General features: G+C 41.9%; 1 protein-coding gene and 1 pseudogene across 1 annotated transcript in view; one reads left to right on the forward strand and one right to left on the reverse strand.

The window, feature by feature from the left end:
• Nucleotides 1-22,407, forward strand: part of LOC145396961 (putative glutamate receptor) — a 237,806-nt gene that overhangs the window by 92,545 nt on the left and 122,854 nt on the right. The window lies entirely within an intron of this gene.
• Nucleotides 12,842-12,961, reverse strand: LOC145397299 (5S ribosomal RNA; annotated as a pseudogene).

The following is a 22,407-nucleotide window of genomic DNA, read 5'->3' on the forward strand; positions in this document are numbered from 1 at the left end:
TCAAAGGACACAGCCACAAGATGCTGCTTAGAGGCAAAGCTTCACAGATCAACGCCTCAAGTCTGATAAAGTTGTCCAAAGTACACCATCATTTATGGAAGCCACTCTGTAAAGAACTGAGAAAGCAATCCTTCTCCAGAAACCACAGAAGCCTGACATCGACCATCTTCTCAAATAGAGTGCACATGCACGATGTTAAAGTAATAGGGCGATAGGTGGAGACATGGGAAAGGTCCTTACCAGGCTTGGGAATGGGGAGCACAATATCCAGCTTCCAACTCTTGGGAAGTGAGCCCCCACTCCAAACCAAAGGTCCAATAAAAAATGAACTGAATCAGTCAGCAGATGATGGAGCAGAGTGTATGGAATGTCGTCACGCCCAAGAGCAGTGTCACCATGCTCCAAGAGGGCAGCAAGCAGCTCACAGAGGCTGAAGTCTAAATTATAGGGCTCTCTGCCATGAGAGTGAAAGTCAAGACCTAGCCTCTCCTGATTCCTATGAAAACTAGCACATGGATTAGAAGAATCGTTTTTGGAGACAGCAGAAAACTGATTTGCAAAAGCAGAGGCTACTGCATCTGGTGAAGACACAAGATCTCCGTGAAGACTCAACACCAGTGGGTAGGGGGGTCAGAACGTACCAGAAATCTTGTGCACCCTTTTCCACACCATAGGCACACGAGCAGAGGACATAACTGTAGAAACATATGACCTCCACGAATTACATTGAGCATTCTGCATGACCCATCTATAGTGAGCACATGCTTTGTGAAATTGGATTTTTAGAAAAACAACAACACATTTGGCAAAGTACCAATGGGCAGCCGCTTTGTAGGCTCCTTTTGCTATAGAGCAATCATGATCAGTCAGTACAGGAGTAGCAGCTGGTGCAGGAGTAGCAGCTGGTACTGGAGCAGCAGCCGGATGAGATGCAGACTGCAAAGGTACGGGAGTCTCTGCGGGACCATGAGGAGGAGTTGTAGGACATCTGGTATCGGACTAGGGACGAGGAGGAAGGTCAGAATGGGGAGCAGGGGCCACACGACAGTGCACAGCTCGCTTTGATCCGGAAAGAATAGAAGCAAAGGACACACCAGGGCAGATATACATAGACATGACACGATCCTTAGCTTCGATAAAAGTATCTCTGTGGCTCTGAGAGACAAAATTTCATGTTCCATTTTGTAACAATGACAAGATTTAGAAGAAGCAGCAAGCTCACCACCACAATTGACACAAGATACATGACCAGGGAATTCCACACCCTCATGAACATCTAAATCATATGACATGCAGACTGCTGGAAGGCCCAGGGCAAGGCATCTACAAATTTGGCCAATATGGCCCAGACACTGACAATGGAAACATCGATGAGGTATAAGGACATACGGCCTAACTCTGTACCGGTACCATGCAGCATTAAGAACAGCAGGGAGGCTCTGTGAATCAAAAGTCGCAATCAAGGTTGATGGAGTTTGCACAAGGTCGCCATTTATCTTGTTAATCCTCTCAACCTTTATTACATTCTGGGCAGACAACTCTTCAACAAGGCGTGCCTCATCGTAAATCAGTAGTTCCTTAGCACAGACAATGCCACGAGAATGATTCAATGAAACATGGGGGAAGCATGTAACTGACTGACCAGAAAGCATGGATAAAGATAGAACAGTCACACTCTGAGAAGGGTCAGACACCTCTGCCAACAAACTGCTGTCAGCCAGTGGAACCACTTAAGGGGCCGCACCACCAGAGCTGGGCAGTATTTAAATATGTTTGTATTTAAATACGTATTTAAATACATTTGCGTATTTAGAATTTTATGAATACAATTATTTCATGTATTTAAATATAGTATTTAAATACTTTAATAAGTATTAAAAACAATGTATTGAAATCCTCAAAAAATAAAAATGTAAATGCTTTTTTACCAGTAAATTTAGCCATAAATCCATCCAACTCTCTGGCAACCCTGAACAGCAAATACGGTGTGAGTCGTGAGTTCAGTTCCATCAGTCAGGGTTGCCAGGTCTGGCAAAATTATGCCAGTTTGGTTTATTTCGGGAGTGGTTGGCATGAAAATGTCTATTCAATATGCCAGGTACCGACTGGCTATAGAGTGTATATATATATATATATATATATATATAGAGAGAGAGAGAGAGAGAGAGAGAGAGAGAGAGAGAGAGAGAGTACTACACCCTCCAAGCATTTACCGGTGGATACACCCTCTGAGCATTCATCTGTGGATCGTATCAACCCCTCTAACTGTGGCACATTTGCCGACTCAGACACGTCTCATTTAACTACCTCACATAGTGTGAATAATGTTTTACAACACACAGAGACAAGGTGTGCAGTAACAAATCAGTGCACAATTTTGTTGCCGCATAAATTTACCAAAGTCTCTGTTCGTGTTGTGGGTGCGAAAGCAGGAGTGGTTGTACTAACCTTACCTGAGACGTGTTGTGTGAATGGCTTAGCTTATGAGTCGGGGTTGTGTACAGTGCTGGAGGATGGTTTATGCTACTTGTACTTAGCCAACACTACTAATGCCCCACTTAAGTTACTAATGGGAACACAGATTGGTGACTTCTTGGTATATCCAATGGCCGTACGTGTGTGCCAAGATTTCCCACTGTCTGTTGCAGATGTGTGCTCAGTTACTCAGTCCACCGACATTTCATCTAATCTTGAATCTCATGTGAAACAGAGTGATTACACAGAATACAGAAGTCACTTTATCTCTTGCGAGACATCGTGAAGTCGTAACCCTACCCAGTGAAAATATGGGTAAGACGGGATTAGTAAAGTGTCAAATTACGTTAAAGCCTGGAGCTCAGCCAGTATATATACCGGCCTACCATTTACCACACAGCTAACGTCAACAAGCTGATCGTCTGAATCAGGACATGTTGGATAACGAAGTTATTGAACACTCTGATAGTCCATGGAACAGCCCATTATTTCTGGTTCCAAAGAAAGGTGGTGAGTTATGACCAGTGATAGATTACAGATGCTTGAATGCGCTGACTGTCCCGGACAGATTTCCAATTCTTGTACTCACTAAGTTGCTGGAATCCTTAGGTGAAAACAATTGTGTTTTCTCCTCTGTAGATCTTTTGAGTGGTTACTGTCAAGTAGAAATGGAATCATCTCGTCCTATCACTGCCATCAGTACCCCACCCGGGCATTACCAATTCCGTAGACTTCCATTCTGTTTGAGAAATGCACCATTGGCATTCATGTGGCCAATTCATACAGTTTTCACCGGGATGATAGGTCACTCAGTTTTTGCTTATCTAGACGATGTCATAATCGCTAGTCACTCGGTAGAGGAACACTTAGAGAAACTGGCTGAAGTGTTCACTAGACTCAAACAAGCTGGACTTTAGATCAAACTATCAAAGTGTGACTTTTTATGTAAGAAACTCCAATTCCTAGGACATGTTGTTGATGCTCACGGAATTCATACATCAGATGACAAGGTCAAAGCCGTAACAAACTTCCCAACTCCAACCAACACTGGTTGGTCATAGTGGCTATTACCGCAGATTATTAAAGGGTACGCCCAGATAGCTGCACTGTTAACAAAACTGCTGAGGAAGGATGCGTGATGCATCATTTGTGTGGGCTGATGAACAAGCAACCGCATTTACAACACTGAAAAATGCCCTAGCACAATCCCCGGTTTTGGCATTCCTTGATTATTCAAAACCATTTCTTCTCTGTACTGATGCTTCCGGAGTAGGCTTAGGTGCCGTTCTCATGCAAAATGACTCCGAAGGGAAGAAATGTGTCATTGCCTATGCCAGCCGTGTGTTAAACTCTGCAGAAAAGAATTACAGTGTCACTCACTGGAAAGCCCTTGCCGTGGTCTGGTCTCTAAAACATTTCCGCGACATCATCTATGGTTATCCTGTTCACATCCAAACAGACCATCTTCCCTTATGTGACCTGTTTTGGGGACGTAACCTTATTGGTCGACTTGCACATTGGGCAGTCACAGTGAATGACTATAATCCAACATTTGAATACTTCCTGGGAAGTCCAATATCGTAGCTGATGCCCTCTCGCATCATGTAGCCAGTCTCAACCAGTTGCAATGTAAACTTGGCATTCATTTATGACACACTACATGGATTTCAGCGTGTGGACCCCAGATGGTCACAGGTCATATATTTTCTAGAGTGCGGCAATGATTCTTCCTTGCCAGAGTTACCAGTCTCTCTATCTGAGTTCTTCCTTAACAATGAATTGCTCTGTAAACACTCAGTACTGAAAGGTAACAATGTACCTCATCGCAAAGTTAAGCAACTAGACATTCCAACAGACTTAATTCCTGCTGCCCTTCATTCAATCCACGACTCCCCTCATGCATCACACCCTGGCAAAGACAGAAGGTTACGGCAAGCACGCCTGTCATATTACTGGCCTACTGTGTGAAAGGATATAGAAGCACACTGCAATTCATGTTTATCATGTGCCCGTCACAAGGGGACAACCTGTCAACCTGCTTCTATATTGCAGTACCCAGTACCATCAAAACCTTGGCAAACGGTCTCTCTTGATCTTCTGAAACTGCCTCGTACAGAATCTGGCTTCGCCTATCTATTAGTAGTAGTCAATCATTTCTCTAGATTTGTTATCTTAGCTCCATTGCATGAAAAATCTGCTAACACAGTGGCACATGTCTTTATTAATTCAGTAATTTGCCCTTTCACAACACGAAGTAATTTTAATTGATAAAGGGTCAGAGCTCAATAATTCAGTACTGGAAGAAGTTTGTCTTCGATACGGAATTAAGAAATGCAATATAGTGGCCCATCATCCAGCCTCGAATGGCCTAGTGGAGCAACAGAATAGAAAGATATTGGAGAGTGCGTCACATAGTGGGAGATCAGACTTCCACTTGGGACGAGTGGATTCCACAGGCAGCTGCTTCAATTAATTCATCCATCAATAAACCAATTGGTGAAACACCATTCTTTGTTATCTATGGCTTTGACAAAAGACTACCTTATTCACTGTTGCAATCTAAACCTGATCTACAACTACGATGACTACGTGTGAGTCCACTTGTCCAACTTCCAGAAAATTCATAAATACATTCAGGATAATCTGGCCCTTAGAAATGAGGAGATGGTACGTAACCAACATGCTGCTGCCACAGATGTTACCATCCAAGTAGGTGACTTAGCTTTTGCCCTAGATCATGACAGAGATTCAAAACTAAAGAGTAAATTCTTGGGTCCCTTCCATGTCATATCTCGTAAGGGTAATAAATTCGAATTAAGAGATCTGTACAAGGCAGAGACGACATGGGTGCATGCAAATGATCTCAAAAGTGCATCAAAGTGCATAGTCTTGGAGCAGCCACTGAGAGAGACCACATCTACTCCACAACAAACTCCTACTCAAACTTCTTCCTCTTCTCTAAGTCCTCCTTCTGACACTACTACTCAACCTTCCCCTACTGTTAATAACTACTGTGCCAAATTGCGTTCTGCCACTAAGTCTCTTCCATAACACTATCATCTCACACTCTCGTCACCACCTGCATTGACATCACCTCTAAAATCAACTCATTTTTTACGAAACATGCTGTGGGTCTATGTGATGGCAGTGCTGTCTCTGGTCGGGTCTGGATCAGGTGAGGACGATGGTGTCGTACGGTCCGGGGCCATGGTTGGTGCAGGAAGCGAGGTAATGGTGGTGAAGGATGTAGTCTCCTTGCACTATGACCTAGGCCCGCTGGCCGCCGTGGCCATAGGCCTACCTGACTTTGCATGTCAGCTAGAGGACCTGCAGGGACTCCTGTCAGATATTAAAAATCAACGTCCCACAGACACATTTTGGTACCCACTCTACCTACCCATCTGCTGGAAGTTGGACTATTTTCATTATCAGTTTAACCATCTCCAAGATTCCTTCCCTAACCAATCGCGTGTGGGCCGCTCACGAGTGAAACGTGGACTTTTTGATCTTGGAGGAGAAAATCTGAGTGGATTATTTGGTGTAGCAACTGCCCGTGAACTTTATGGACTTAAGAAGACTTATTTCAATTTGCAAATACTCTAGAGTCCCAGGAAAAGGTGTTAAGTGTTCAACATTCTATGCTACAAGAGATCACACACTATTTAAATGATGTTACAAATACCTTAAATAATTTTACATCAATTCTTAAGCATGAAATATCGAAGGTAAATATTGTATCAGAGTTAATGCATGTAAAATTACATGTAGATAATTTGCAGGCTTCTCTGGACTCTCTTGTCTCCCAGATTTCTAGCCTAATTCGTATTTTAGTCAGTGCTGTAGATGTTCGTGTCACCCTAGATTTAGTACCTCTCTCTGACGTTCACTGTACCTTGGAATGGGCTCACTCAGCCTTCGACTTGTCTCCTGTGATTTCATTTTCTTCTTTAGAACACTAGTACCCAAACCTAGAGGCCACATTCCTTACTAAAGATATAATTGTTCATATCCCTCTTCGTTCTTCTATCACATTCGACCTCTTTTACATCGTTCCCTTTCCCTTCTGGTACAATAATTCCCTGGTACAAGCCTCTGTCTCTTCAGAGTACTTCCTTCATTCCCATGATCATCTCTATATTGCCGTCACCTCCTGCAGTGACCTCGACAAATGTGCCTTTCTCACACCCAACTCTCAAGTTTGTGCTGCGTACTTCCTAACAATTTTTCCTGGCAGCGTTGCTCCTTACGAAAACGCCTTAGTCCGTAACTTCTCAGTACAACCTGTCTGTATCTTTGTTCCGACCCCCAATCGCCAAGTGCACCATGCTCGTCTAAATCACATCCGCTATTTCTTCTTTAGTGTCTCAACTCCTGTCAGTCTTATTTGTCCAGGAATCCCTGTCACCTCACTATCCGGAGTTGGTTTGTATAAGGCCCCTGATTACTGTACAGTAATGTCTGAGTTTGTAATAACCCATGATACACATTATCACTTTGCACTTCGCTACCACAAATATGACATCTTCAAACCTATTAATAGTACCTTTCATCTGCCAACAGACAGTCTTTCCATCACATCAGACAACCTAAGGATGTTGAACTTTCTGAATCAGTCTAATTTCATTATGAACCAGTTCTCTTCAGCCTTTAACCGCTCCTGCGTACATCCAGTCTTTGTATTTCCTCCAGTGGTATTATGTCTTCTAGGTCTTATCATAACTGTATGTATCCTGTACTGCTGTGTCAAGCGAATGGACAATAGGTTGCATGAGATCCGTGTAGCAACAAGATTAGTGCGACAACCAAAAGTGTTAAGAATGTTAATCCCCCTTGGCGCCAGTCGTAGGTGAATTCAAAGTCCCGGGGTAGTTTTTCTGATAACATAATAAACACCGCCTTATATCTTCATACAGCTGCCGTGAACAATACCCGTAATCAGACCCAGACAGTTGCTAACTGCTCGACTCCCACCGGCTAGGCGGTGGTGCGTCCACAAACTCCTGGTTCAGCAAAATTTAAATCAAGCCAGACATTAGTAGGCACTCAGTGGCGCCCTACTTGGATCCTACCTACAATCACTTATACACTATACTTACAGACTATGTGAAAAATGTTTAATAGTTCTGATAAACAAATCGGGGCCCTCTTTCTGGGCACCAAAATCTGAAAAATATTTAATGTATACAAGTCGGTATCCCTGCCGGGACACCGCTATGCAAGAAATTTCTGGTATTTAAATAATAAACAACTCGTAGGTCGTTACTCGTCTATAAAATTGTTCTTAAGTAAATCAAACAAGTCTCATAGAGTTGGGCGAAACGTAACTTAATCTTAACTCACCTACAATAACTATTTCTCTTCTGTCTCATAGCTAATCCCCCCTTGAATTGGCCAATTCGTAAAGGTTACTTAGCTAGTGAAGAGGGAGTGATCGTTAACCGATGACGATGAGGCTGCTTAGTGTAATTGCTTGAGCAAGCAAGCGTCCTTATGGTGTGTATATACAACCGTGCTAGCTTGAGAGTGACTAGGAACGGAGTGTTAACTCAAGGTCTAGGAGCAGAGTGAGTGAACGCGGCATTCTCTGCCTCCCTCATAGAATGGTAGGTTGCCAACTTTTAATTATTTACAGTACTAAATACAGTTAGATTACATCATGATATGTACAGGGCGAATCTAACAAATTAATCTTAGTTTTACTTAAACTAAAGTTAGACCAAATATTCCCTTTAACCGTGTAAATATCTTAATTCCACATCTGCTAAACAAGAGAATCTTTCCCTGCTTGCCACGTCATCTGACGCGCAGACGCAGTTTAGGTCAGTGGAAAATACCACATAATTACATGTATTTACAATGTATAGTTGTCCACGGGGGTTAAATGCAGTAGCATTTAATTTATCAATAACAGGAATTATTAAAGAGAACGTAATTTCTGGGTTATTAAAACCACTTGAACCATTAACATCGGTCTCAATTTTTCCTCTGCCTTTAACCAAGGATAACTATGATGAAAACAGAGAGCGCAACTGCTCTGGGGGAAAATATTTCCCACAGTTTTGGGACCGGCGGAAAATGATACGCTGTATCATGTAATATGACCCTTAGCCAAGAGTTCCCTCCATAGTTCTCGAGAACCCTGTGCTGCAGCCCTACTAGGTCGCGCCTCTTGACCCGTTTGATCTTCACCATCCTCTGGATCCGGAGTGGCTGCTAACTCAAGGGGTACCAGTTTATGAATAGTTTTTATACTGGTATGTCCCCTGCATTTTATTTTTACGAGTCTCAGCACCCCTTCAGAATCTGGGTGTGTGGAGATCACTTTAGCTAATGGCCACTGGGATCTTGGCTGTTCAGTCTTCACTAAGACCACATCTCCTATGTTAATAACTGATTTGTTGCTGGCAGCTTGAGCTCCATAAAACCTCTCGCGTAGGCTCAAAAGATACTCTTCACTCCAATGTCTATTCCAAGTATCCAGCACCCTTTTCAGACGTTGATATCTCTCCCGCAGATGTTGTCCTAAATCATTATTTTCTATGTTAGGATCATCAACTTCTTCCTGGATATCCACACAAGGCATCGGATGGAGCTTCCTGCCATATAACATATGAGCCGGTGTTAAGGCCTCTAGCGAATCGCTAGTGTCATCTTGATAAGTCAAGGGTCTGTTATTAATCCTGGTTTCAATTTCAGTTATTACTGTTCTTAAATCTTCTCTCGTGATCTTAGTTCTATGTAATGTTTTCCTCAGGCAGTTCTTGACAATACCAATCATTCTTTCGGTAAATCCATTTTGCCATGGAGCTCTTGGAGCTGTGAACTGCCAAATACAATTTCGGATTCCCAGCGCCGACTAAACCTTTGGGTCGTTCATTAGGTTCAACAGCAAAGGTGCTGCTCCAACGAAATTAGTTCCGTTGTCGCTTATTAACTTGCCAGGACAAGACCTTCTAGCGGCAAATCTGCAAAAGACATTGAGGAATGTCTCTGAGCTTAGGTCTTCCGCTAATTCTAAATGGACTGCCCTTGTGTAGGCAGAAGTAAATAAACAAATGTAAACTTTATGGGGAGTTTCCTCACCAGTAACAGTTATAACCCCTGTGTAGTTCACTCCTGTTATATGGAAGGGCCGACTTATGTTCACCCTATCCTTCGGTAGGGCTGGTGGTCCTGGGTAGATATAAGGTCGCTGCTCATACCTCCTACAAGTGATGCAGTTTTTGAGATATTTTTTAATAACCTGTCTACCCTTAGGAATCCAGTATCTTTCCCGAATTTGAGCTAAGGTCTGCGGTACACCTCCATGGAGAGTGGAATCATGGGCTTCTTTTTATAATAAGTTGTACAAAGCAGCCACTCTAAGGTAATAAAACGGAGTGTTTGGTTTGGATGGGTAAGTCAGCCTTTACCAATCGGCCTCGACATCTTATCAGACCTTTTCCGTCTAAGAACAAGCCTAAATTCTTCATCAGCTTATTCCCTTTTCCAGTGTCTTGGCCTAAAAGTTTGTTTATTTCCCCGTAAGAATTTCTTTGTACTCTTTTCAGCCAGTATTCTAGGGGATCTAATTTCTGAAACCCCACCTTCTTATTCAGAAATTCAACGACCAATTTAGTAGTATTTAGAAGTTGTCTTATTGACGAGAATCGGCTGATGTCAATTACTCCTGGCTCAGGTACTATAGGACCCAAGTTCACTACACCAATCTCAGCAATACTGTACTGTTTCTCTTCAGGCCAGTCCTTAGTGAGTAACCATTTAGGACCTTTAAACCACAAGTTATCTTTGATCAGTCTCCTTACAGACAAACCTCTCGAGAGCAGATCAGCTGGATTTTGTTTGGAGGACACATGCATGAAATTAAATTTGGAAGACAGCTCTTTAGTCTTCACTCTATTACGGACGAAAGGAATTTTACTGTCATCCTTCCCTATCCAGTAAAGGCAAATCTCACTGTCAGTCCATATGTAAATATCCTCAAACTGAGTATCAAGAGTAGTGGTTATATACCTGGCCAATTTAGTTCCTACTTCTATGGAAGCCAATTCCATTTGAGGTAGGGTTCTTTCTTTAATTGGCGCAACTCTGGCTTTGGACATTATAATCTTACTATCCTCTCCTGTTGCGCAATAAGCTACTGCTCCATAGGCCCTTTGAGAAGCATCACAAAATATGTGTAAGTGCGACTTCTCATTACTGTTTATTTTCCTGGGAATACATATGCTTGATGTAGTTTCAAACTCCTTTCTAATCTGTTCCCATTGTTCCACATATGTCTCACCTAATTCAGTGTCCCAGTCTAACTTTTCTCGCCAAGCCTCCTGTACTAAACATTTGCCCCTAATAAGTATAGGACTGACAAATCCCAATGGGTCAAATAGCTTGGAAACCTGACTTAACAAGGACCTCTTGGTGAGAGTGACATCAGAGAACTTAATTGGTTTCAAACTTATTACATCAGCTGTTGTATCCGAGTTAAGACCTAACACATTTTGAATTTTGGGAATGTCAGAAACTGGATAGTCCTCTTGTATTTTATTCCTCAAAAGCGGTGAATTTGTATTCCAGCTCTGTAACGGCAAATTTGCCTTCCCACATTCGGAATTGGCTACTTCATAAACCTTCAAAGCTTCCGACTCTGTATCAGCAACACCTTGCAAATTATCCATATAAAAAGCCTGCCCTATTTCTGGACATTTGGCATTTTCAAAATGATGCTTTAAAGTGTTGCAAAGTAGGAAAGGACTAGCACAAGAGCCAAAGAGCACCGATCGAATACAGTAAGTTTTCAATGGACTATCCTCATTTTGAGGATCATGAGGCCAGAGGAATTTTGTAAATTTCCTATCCTCCTCTCTCAGTCCTATTCTGAGAAAAGCCTTACTAATGTCTGCTGTGTAAGCATAGGGTTTCTGTCTAAAACTTAGTAATACATTCCCTAACTTCTCTGTTAGTGTAGGTCCAGAGTATAAGCAATCGTTCAAGCTAGCTGATCCCTTGGACGCTTTACTACTACAGTTGAATACTATCCTTATGGGAGTAGTTACTAAATCCTTGCTTACAGCATGATGTGGTAAGTAGTGTCCTTCTTTGTGGTTAACAGGGTATTCTACCTCTTCTGTAAATTTATTTTTCAATTGATCCCTTATAATATTATCATATAGGGTCAGATGTTCTGGTTTATCTCTCAACTTTCTTAGAAGAGAATTTAACTGAGCTTTAGCTGCTTGGTAATTTGTTGGTAACTCTGAATGGTTTAGTTTCCATGGTAATCCTACCCAATACTGTCCATCCTCAAATTCCACAGACTGATTATACAAATCCAAGGTTATTTTATCTTCAGGGGTTGGTTCCTCAGAGTGTATTCCTACACTGTCTAGGTCCCACAGTTTATGTACAGGTTCATTATTTTCATCCAACAAGTCATTTATCTGAGTAGGTTCTAATTCTGCACATATTCTAGCTACCATCAATGACTGTGTGGGGGTAACAAAGACTGAGTCTACTAGTTTGGCCTCTCCTTTAACTTGTTTTGGAAAAGGCAACTGACCCACAATAAGGTTACCTCCTGGACTCTTGAACAACTGTACCTTATTCCTTTTCAAAGTCCTATGTAGGAATCATCCACAATAATCAGAACCAGTTATTATTTTTATGGGACCCACAGTATCTGATTCCACATTCCGTTTAGCCAACTTTATCCCTGAGCTTTGTAGATGATCAGAGGTTTCCTTCAATCCTTTTATGTATATACTTGTCTCCATATTATCAAGCACAGCTGCTGTTATACGGCATTTATATCTGCCTAATTGTATTACAGGTCTAACTAAATCAAAAGACTGAGCCTTCCTAGTTGTCAAGAATCCTGTAATGGCGAGATTTACCTTGCCGATAACTGGTAACTTTAATTCCTTCACAATGTCTGCAGAAATGAAAGTTTTCTGAGCACCCGTATCAAACAGGGTACATACTAATTGGTTTCTATTCTCAAACAATACTTTCACATCTGCTATTGGTACTGCAGCTGGCATTACTAATGGAGCATTCCCTTTTGCATAAAGCACTAGGGCATAAAGCACTATGATGATGATCTTTTTTGCATTTAAAGCAAAGATTTAATCTAGTCTTACAGTCCGCGGCAGTATGTTCGGAGTTCATACAGATTATACAACACCCCAGTTCCTGAAGCTTCCCTACTCTAGAAGCATAATCAGGGTACTGTTGACAGGATGCACTGGAATGTTCATTCATTCATTCATTGCCAGACGCCATGTATCCCACACGGGATGGCCAAGGGCTTAGAGTTAATTGTTTTACAGGGAGGGTCACTAATCCTCCACCAACCCCACTTGACACGTAGGGATGCCAACAGCATCTGGTGTTTCCAGGCGGTCACCCATCCAAGTACTAACCAGACCCAACGTTGCTTAACTTCGCTGATCGGACGGGAAGCGGTGTACTCAAAGTGGTATGGAATGTTGCTCACCACAAAAGACACAAACTTTCCTGTCTTTTACCATGGAAGGTTTTACTTCCTTAATATCCTCAGCATGTCTATTCCTTATCTTTAATACTTTATCCTCGGCCTTTGTGGAGCTAAGGAAAGTACCTATCTCTTCTTTAGGCACATACTTAGTCTCCTCTGATTTAACTTTCCCAACCAGTTGGTTAGTGTTTTTTTTTCTTTACTTCAGTCTTCTGTTTTACCTCAGTAGTGTTTAATGTTCCTTGCAAATGTTTACAGAGTTGCATCAAGCCTTCCTCAATCTCTTCACAGGAGAAATTATCCTTCTGGAACCTACCATACAAGGCATCCTTGGTTTTCGGTGGTAGATTTAAGGACACAATTCTTGAAAGCACCCAATCTGATGTCTTAATATCTTCGTAAGTACCTAAGGCCATTATTTTACAACTTATTGCAATTCTAAATTTTTGCAAGGAATCAAAATCGTGCCTAGGCGTGGGTAATTCTATTAGAGCCCTTAATAATTGATTTATAACTTGTTCCCTGTCTTCGTAATTTTGTCTAAGGATGGTCAAAGCCACCTCAATTATTTTCTTCTACAGGTAATTCTTTTATCAATTGATATGGTGTTCCCTTGACCTGTTCTAACAAATACGTAAGTTTGATGACTTTAGGGAGATCTGTTCTATCGTGTACCAGATATTTGAACTGGTCCCAGAAGATTTCCAGTTCTGCTCTACATCAAACTCCGGAAGCGTTATTTGTGGTAACACAGCTCTACTCTGCTGTGCCACAACTTGTGTTTCCGCGGCAGTGTCAGCTAATTTTGACTCTAGTGTCTTTACTACAGTTAAATATTCTTCTAATTTGTTTTCAAACTTCGTAGTTTCTGACTCTAAGAGTTCCTTATTCTCAGCCTTTACTATAGCTGCTTCTAAAGTTAAGTAACTCTCTTCGTACGTACTCCATCGATTTTCAGGATATTTAGGAGACTATTTATTCTCTCCTTGGACAGAGGTATTGTTTCTAACGACTGGTTACAATCATTTATGGCTCTAGTTACCCATCCTGCCTTACTACTAGAAGATCTTTGCAATAAAGAAACAGACATGTTGACGGAGTTCTAATTTAATAATTTAATTATGACTTCCAACCACAAATTTACCTCAACTTAGTAATGATTTGATTATTTTAAATTTTGAAGAGGGTAGGGATTAAGTCCTCATTGTGCAAATTATCCCTTCTCCCAATTTCGTAATATTCATTACAGCTCAGCTAATTATTTATTTAATTTTGAGGAGTGTAGGGATTAGGTCTATAATTTCAACCTATCCCCCAGGGCTATCAAACCTCTAGGGTTATATTTCATCCCCACACTCAATTGCCAAAACATCCATTTTCTCCTGAACTCGGTATGTACGTATTCTCACATCATCCACTGCAACCAAACGTGGTAGTAAACCGTGCCCCAAAAAAGCAACTTTAAACACATTCAGCGCCTCTGCACACATCGGCTCTCCTCACTCGGTCGGGGCACCAAAAATGTGAAAAATGTTTAATAGTTCTGATAAACAAATCGGGGCCCTCTTTCTGGGCACCAAAATCTGAAAAATATTCAATGTATACAAGTCGGTATCCCTGCCGGGACACCGCTATGCAAGAAATTTCTGGTATTTAAATAATAAACAACTCGTAGGTCGTTACTCCTCTATAAAGTTGTTCTTAAGTAAATCAAACACGTCTCATAGAGTTAGGCGAAACGTAACTTAACCTTAACTCACCTACAATAACTATTTCTCTTCTATCTCATAGCTAATCCCCCCTTGAATTGGCCAATTCGTAAAGGTTACTTAGCTAGTGAATAGGGAGTGATCGTTAACCGATGACAATGAGGCTGCTTAGTGTAATTGCTTGAGCAAGCAAGCGTCCTTATGATGTGTATATACAACCGTGCTAGCTTGAGAGTGACTAGGAACGGAGTGTTAACTCAAGGTCTAGGAGCAGAGTGAGTGAACGCGGCAATCTCTGCCTCCCTCATAGAATGGTAGGTTGCCAACTTTTAATTATTTACAGTACTAAATACAGTTAGATTACATCATGATATGTACAGGGCGAATCTAACAAATTAATCTTAGTTTTACTTAAACTAAAGTTAGACCAAATATTCCCTTTAACCATGTAAATATCTTAATTCCACATCTGCTAAACAAGAGAATCTTTCCCTGCTTGCCACGTCATCTAACGTGCAGACGCAGTTTAGGTCAGTGGAAAATACCACATAATTACATGTATTTACAATGTATAGTTGTCCACGGGGGTTAAATGCAGTAGCATTTAATTTATCAATAACAGGAATTATTAAAGAGAACGTAATTTCTGGGTTATTAAAACCGCTTGAACCATTAACAACGGTCTCAATTTTTCCTCTGCCCTTAACCAAGGATAATTATGATGAAAATAGAGAGCGCAACTGCTCTGGGGGAAAATATTTCCCACAGACTACATGACATTACAAATGGTTACAAACAATTTTCCCCCGCATCAAAAAGTATGTCTCCAGACACAGTGGTGGAGGCATTATGTCATAATGTGGCACGAATACAATTGGACAGAGTATACAGTCTACTGGGGACTACATGAGAGTATTATATTAAAAGGGATATTATAATATAATTCAAGAAGTTGGATGTAATGAGGGAGAAATATATTTACAGTACATGGCCATGTTGGAAAGGTAGGGGAGGCGATAAGTACTAATAAGTACAAAAGTAGAATATAAATAATGCACTATTGTGGTACAGACCACGAATTAACTAGGCACAAGGTTTATTACAAGCGTAGTGATAGTATACTTACATAGGTTTGGTCTAATTTAGATATGGATGTCTTATATATATATATATATATATATATATATATATATATATATATATATATATATATATATATATGGTAAATACTAATAATCACAATAATACCTCTTTGAGTAATATAACAACGGAATGCACCACTTTATACACTCCAGTTTATCTTAAATAGAAAGCACTGTCCGAGGGTGCTCAGGTATTCACTTCCCTCATATAATTTGTATTTCACTAGTTTTCATATCCTTTAATCACTGTGTAAAAATTATAGGAATATTATTACATTTTGTTTCAAGTAGCTGAAATTTCAATTTTGCACCGAGATTTCTTTTCTTTTTCTTTTTTCTTCAATATGATCTTCACATCTTCAGCAATCATAATGAGTGTTATTTAGAACTACCAGTTTCCAGGTCTTTTGGTTGTCGCACTAACCTTGTTGCTACATGGATCTCATGCAACCTTTTGTCCATTCGCTTGACACAACAGTATAGGATACATACAGTTACGATAAAACCAAGAAGACATAAGACCACTGGAGGAAACACTAAGACTGGATGTACCCAGGAGCGGTTAAAGGTTGAAGAGAACTGGTTTATAATGATTTTAGACTGATTCAGAAAGTTCAACATACGTAGGTTGTCTGATGTGATGGAATGATTGTCTCTTGGTAGATGAAAGATAGTATTAATAGGTTTGAAGATGTCATATTTGTGGGAACGATGTGCGAAATGATAATGTGTGGCATGGGTTATTACAGACTCAGACATTACTGTACAGTAATCAGGAGCCTTATCCAAACCAACTGCGGATAGTGAGCGCACAGGGGTTCCTGGACAAATAAGACTGACAGGAGTTGAGACACTAAAGAAGAAATAGCGGATATGATACAGACGAGCATGGTGCACTTGGCGTTTTGGGGCCGGAACAAAGGTACAGACAGGTTGTACTGAGAAGCTACGGACTAAGGCAGATTCGCAAGGAGCAACGCTGCCAGGAAAAATTATTAGGAGGTACACAGCACAAACTTGAGAGTTGGGTGTGAGAAAGGCACATTTGTCGAGGTCACTGCAGGAGGTGACGGCAATATAGAGATGATCATGGGAATGAAGGAAGTACTCTGAAGAGACAGAGGCTTGTACCAGGGAATTATTGTACCAGAAGGGAAAGGGAACGATGTAAAAGAGGTCGAATGTGATAGAAGAACGAAGAGGGATATGAACAGTTATATCTTCAGTAAGGTATGTGGCCCCTAGGACTGGGTAGTAGTGTTCTAAACAGGAAACTGAAATCACAGGAGACAAGTCGATGGTTGAGTGAGCCCATTACAAGGTACAGCGAAGGTCAGAGAGAGGTACTAAATCTAGGGTGACACGAACATCGACAGCATTGACTAAAATACGAATTAGGCTAGAAATCTGGGAGACAAGAGTCCAGAGAAACCTGCAAATTATCTACATGTAATTTTGTATGCATTAACTCTGATACAATATTTACCTTTAATACTTCATGCTTAAGAAATGACGTAAAATTATTTAAGGTATTTGTAACATCATTTAAATAGTGTGTGATCTCTTGTAGCAAAGAATGTTGAACATTTAACACCTTTTCCTGGGACTCTAGAGCATTTACAAATTGAAATAAGTCTTTCTTAAATCCAGAAAGGTCACAGGCAGTCGCTATACCAAATAATCTGCTCAGAATTTCTTCTCCAAAGGATCAAAAAGTCCACGTTTCACTCGTGTGAGGCCCACACGCGATTGGTTAGGGAAGGAATCTTGGAGATGGTTAAACAGATAATGAATATAATCTAACTTCCAGCAGATGGGTAGGTAGAGTGGGTATCAAAATGTGTCTGTGGGATGTTGACTTTTAATATCTGACAGGAGTCCCTGCAGGTCCTCTAGCTGACATGCAAAGTGAAACCACTGCGGCCAGCGGTTCTAGGCCGTAGTGCAAGAAGACTAAATCTCTCATCACCATTACCTCGCCTCCTGCGCCAACCAAGGCCCTGGGCCGTACGACACCATCGTCCTCGCCTGATCTAGACCCGACCACAGTCAGCACTGCCAGCATGTAGACCCACAGCATCTTTCCTGTAAAATGAGTCGATTTTAGAGGTGATGTTAATGCAGATGGTGACGAGTGTGTGAGATGATAGCGTTATGCAAGAGACTTAGTGGCAGAACGCACTTTGGCACAGTAGTTATTAACAGTAGGGGAAGGTTGAGTAGTTGTGTCAGAAGAAGGACTTAGAGAAGAGGAAGAAGGTTGAGTAGGAGTTGTTGTGTAGAAGATGTGGTCTCTCTCAGTGGCTCCTCCATGACTATGCATTTTTATGCACATTTTAGATCATCTGCATGCACCCATGTCGTCTCTGCCTTGTACGGATCTCTTAATTCATATTACCCTTACGAGATATGACACAGAAGGGACCCAAGAATTTACTCTTTAGTTTTGAATCTCTGTCATGATCTAGGGCAAAAATTAAGTCACCTACTTGGATGGTAACATCTGTGGCAGCAGCATGTTGGTTACGTACCATCTCCTCATTTGTAAGGGCCAGATTATCCTGAACATATTTATGAATTTTCTGGAAGTTGGATAAGTGGACTCACACATAGTTATCGTAGTTGTAGATTGGATCATGTTTGGATTGCAGCAATGAATAGGGTAGTCTTTTGTCAAAGCCATGAATGACAAAGAATGGTGTTTCACCAATTGACTTATTGATGGATGAATTAATTGAAGCAGCTAACCTGCGGAATCCACTCATCCCAAGTGGAAGTCTGATCTCCCACTATGTGACACAGACTCTCCAATATCTTTCTATTCTGGCACTCTACTAGGCTATTCGAAGCTAGATGATGAGCCACTGTGTTGCATTTCTTACTTCCGTATCAAAGACAAATTTCTTCCAGTACTGAATTATTGAGCTCTGACCCATTATCAGTTAAAATTATTTCTGGTGTTGTGAAAGGGCAAATTACTGAAAAAGGAGGTCCCAAAATCACATCAAAGCTGCAAGGATGATTCTGTAACCATGGAAAAACCACACCAAGACTGTAGAAAAGGACTGGAGGCTGGAGCGGAGATAGACTGTGTGTCGTCGTGGGAAGAATAGCAGTGTGGGAAAATATACACAGCCAAGATTGCCCACAGAAGATGTGAAATCACTATTATCCCACCGCTGCCACCAAATGTATGACTACGTCACAACATTATGTAACTGCCAGTGCCGTCGACATACTGGTACGTCGCACAATTGCAAGGTTCACAATTTGCACAATTTTCAAATTTCGAGCATAATTTTGGGTACATAGGGTCGCGAGACCTTACCCTACCTGCCACCAGGCAGGGACATTCGGCGACCCTGCGCGACCCACGCTCACCCTCGGCTTGGTCACTCACCTGTTAGCAATGACCCATGTCAGACATGGCGCACAGAGGTCTCTCAGAGGAGGAAATTCAAGCCGCCCTGGACACCTTCACAGGTGACAGTGATTCGCCCCTTGATGACGAGATGGTGGACAAGGATTATGTCCAACCAGAGGAGGAGGAAAGTAGAGGCAGTGATGAGGAGGTCTCGTCCCCCAGGAAGCGGCGCTACATGACCTATCGTGCCACTAGAGAGGGCCAGCCTGCACCAAAACATCATGCAACCACCTCTCAGCAGCCCCTACGTGATGTGGAGCCCGAAATCGAGGATGAGGATGGAGCCGTGGGACATGCTGCCACATGGTACAGCCACAAGATTATCACATATCGCAGCCCTGAGCGCACTGCACATCGTACTAGCAGGTATGGGCCCAGTGTTTTGTTTGGGGAGGGTGGAAGTGGTGTGGAGGGAGTGGGGAGTGAAATGGAAAGTGTAGGGGCAAGCATTGAAAGTGAGAATGGCGGGAGTGAGTCCTCACTCTCCTGTGGTGGTGTGAGGCGGTGGAGTGTATCACGTCGGGCAGTGAGGGTGTGTGGTGAATCACGTGGTGTGGTGATAGAGCAGGGAGGTGAGGAGGAGCCACTCCCCAGCACGTCTTATGCTCCTCAATATTACTGGACTTCCTCCCGACAGCCCCCTGATGTTCCCCAAGGCTGTAAGGGTAAGGGAAAGGAGAAGGGTAAAGTCTGAGGGAAGAGGAGTGCGAGTGGGAAAGACCTCCGCACTCCTCCTCCCCAACCTCCCCCACCAGAATATCCTCCCCACCCCAATGAAGACGACGATGGGGGCAAGGGTATTGTGATTTGGAATTGGGAAGATGGCAGTGATTTTTCTCCCATCATTCACCCCTTCATTGAGCAGGGGCGTGCTGCCTGCACTGCTCCAGGGATTCACTGTTGTTCCACCAGGTTGGATTTTTTCCACCTGTTCTTCGGTGAGGGTTTTGTGGAGCAGATAGTGGAACAAAGCAACCGTTTTGCTAGCAGCCAGCACCGTGAGAGTGAACGACTGGGCACAAGGAGCAGGCATTCGATCATTTATGATTACCCTGTCTCCCTCACTGAAATGTTTTTATTTTTTGCCCTGGTACTTTTGATGGGTATTGTACGTAAAAACAGAAATCTGGCAAACTGGATAAGGGACCCTATCATGCAGACACCAATATTTGGCAAGATCATGAGCCATAATCGGTTTCAGCAAATTCTAAGCTGCCTCCACTATTACGATGCTGATGATCCTGCCAATGCAAATGACACTGATAAGATGAGGCGAATTAGGTTGGTTTTTTATCACCTATGGCAAACATTCCATTCTTCATTTTATCCCTACAGAGACCTTGTCATAGACGAGAGTCTCGTGTTGTGGAGAGGCAATATTTCCTTTTGGCAGTACATACCCAGCAAAAGGCACCGCTTTGGGTTCAAGATCTTTCTTATGTGTGACTGTAGGACTGGTTATGTGCAAGACATAGTGTTGTACACCAGTGCATAGACAGACATAATAGAAGATCGGAGTATTGGACTGTCTGGAGCAGTGGTAAAGACAGTGATTGAAGACTACCTTCATCATGGTCACATCCTTTACGTGGATAACTGGTACACTAGCCCTCTTCTCGCTCGTTATCTACACCTGCATGACACGGGACTCTGTGGTACCATCAAGGTGAACCAGTGTCACATGGTGAAGGTGGGGTGGAAACTAGAAAAAAAATGAGGTGGTCTTCTTCCAGGCTAACAACATTCTAGCTACATTGTGGAACCACAAGAGAGAAGTCTGTCTCTTGTCCACAGTTCACCACCCATTGATGCACAGTACAGAGTCTGTGGATTAACACAGCGAGAGGAGGCGCCACATCTATAAACCTGAGTGTGTGCTTGATTATAACATCAACATGTGCCTGGTGGACCAGTCAGACTCCATGATATCCACTGTCGAGTGTGCCAGGACCACGATGAAGTGGTACAAGAAGCTCTTCTTTCACCTGCTAGATATAACTGCCCTAAAATGCCACCACCTGCACGCCATGACAACAGGAGTGGAGGAAACCATTGAAGGGTTTGTGAGGGAGCTTACACGTGAGATTTTTGCCAGGTATGCGGTCGAGAGGCCCCAACAACGCACATGCACTGCCCCTACCGCCCAAACTCCCCTGAGAATATCCGCCTGCCATTTTCACACTCCTATACCTCCCCAGCCAAATAGACCTAGGTCCCAACACAGGTGTCATGTGTGTGGCAATTCCCGTGTGAGACCCACCACTCAGAGAAAAGACACCCACTATGAGTGCGTTGAGTGTGATGTGGGTCTCTGCATTCACCCTTGTTTCAGTGAATATCACACCTTGATGCAGTTCTGATATCGTGTGAAAGCAATGTGACACTCATACTCAGGAAGAAATGCGACATACAGACGCTCAGTGTAATTATAAGGCCCTTAAATATGTAAATAGTAGTATAAAAGTGGAAACGGGTGTACTGTAAGTGGGAAATTATTATGTAAGTGCATAAATATATTCTCAGTCGAAACATTCCTAGCAAGTGTATATAGATGTGATATTCTGATGCTCAGTGGAATAAATGAGGCCTGTAAATATGTAATTAGTTGTATAAAGTGGAAACGGGTGTAATGTAAGTGGAAAATGATTATGTAAGTGAATAAATATAATCTAAGTCGAACCATTCCTAGCGAGGGTAAATGATGCGATATTCAGATGCTCAGTGGAATAAATAAGGCCCGTAAATATGTGAATAGTAGTATATGGTGGAAACGGGTGTAATGTAAGTGGGGAAGTATATTGGAAGTGTAGAAAAAAAGTATAAGTTGAAACATGAGTGGTAGCGAGTGTGCTTGCTACGTGAATATGCGCTAGCATTTCGCTAAATACCCTCATAAGGAATGTAAATATCTGAAAACATTTACATTGGTTGAAAAATCGTACAATGCCATAAAAACAGTATTATGAAAGTAAAAAAAAAAATATAATGTATGTTGAGATAAGAGTCATAGAGAGTGCGCTGAGTAAGCAGATGTGTGCAATAGTTATGCTAAATATCATCATAATGATTGCAAACAGCTGAAAACATTTACAAAAAGTCAAAAATGGTAAAATGTCATTGAAACAGTATTATGCAAGTAGAAAACATGATATGTTTACTGAAACAAGA

The sequence above is a fragment of the Coenobita brevimanus genome, chromosome 40 (assembly GCF_032717465.1).
Source record: "Coenobita brevimanus isolate Jiangsu-jjx chromosome 40, ASM3271746v2, whole genome shotgun sequence".
Classification (NCBI taxonomy): Eukaryota; Metazoa; Arthropoda; class Malacostraca; order Decapoda; family Coenobitidae; genus Coenobita; species Coenobita brevimanus.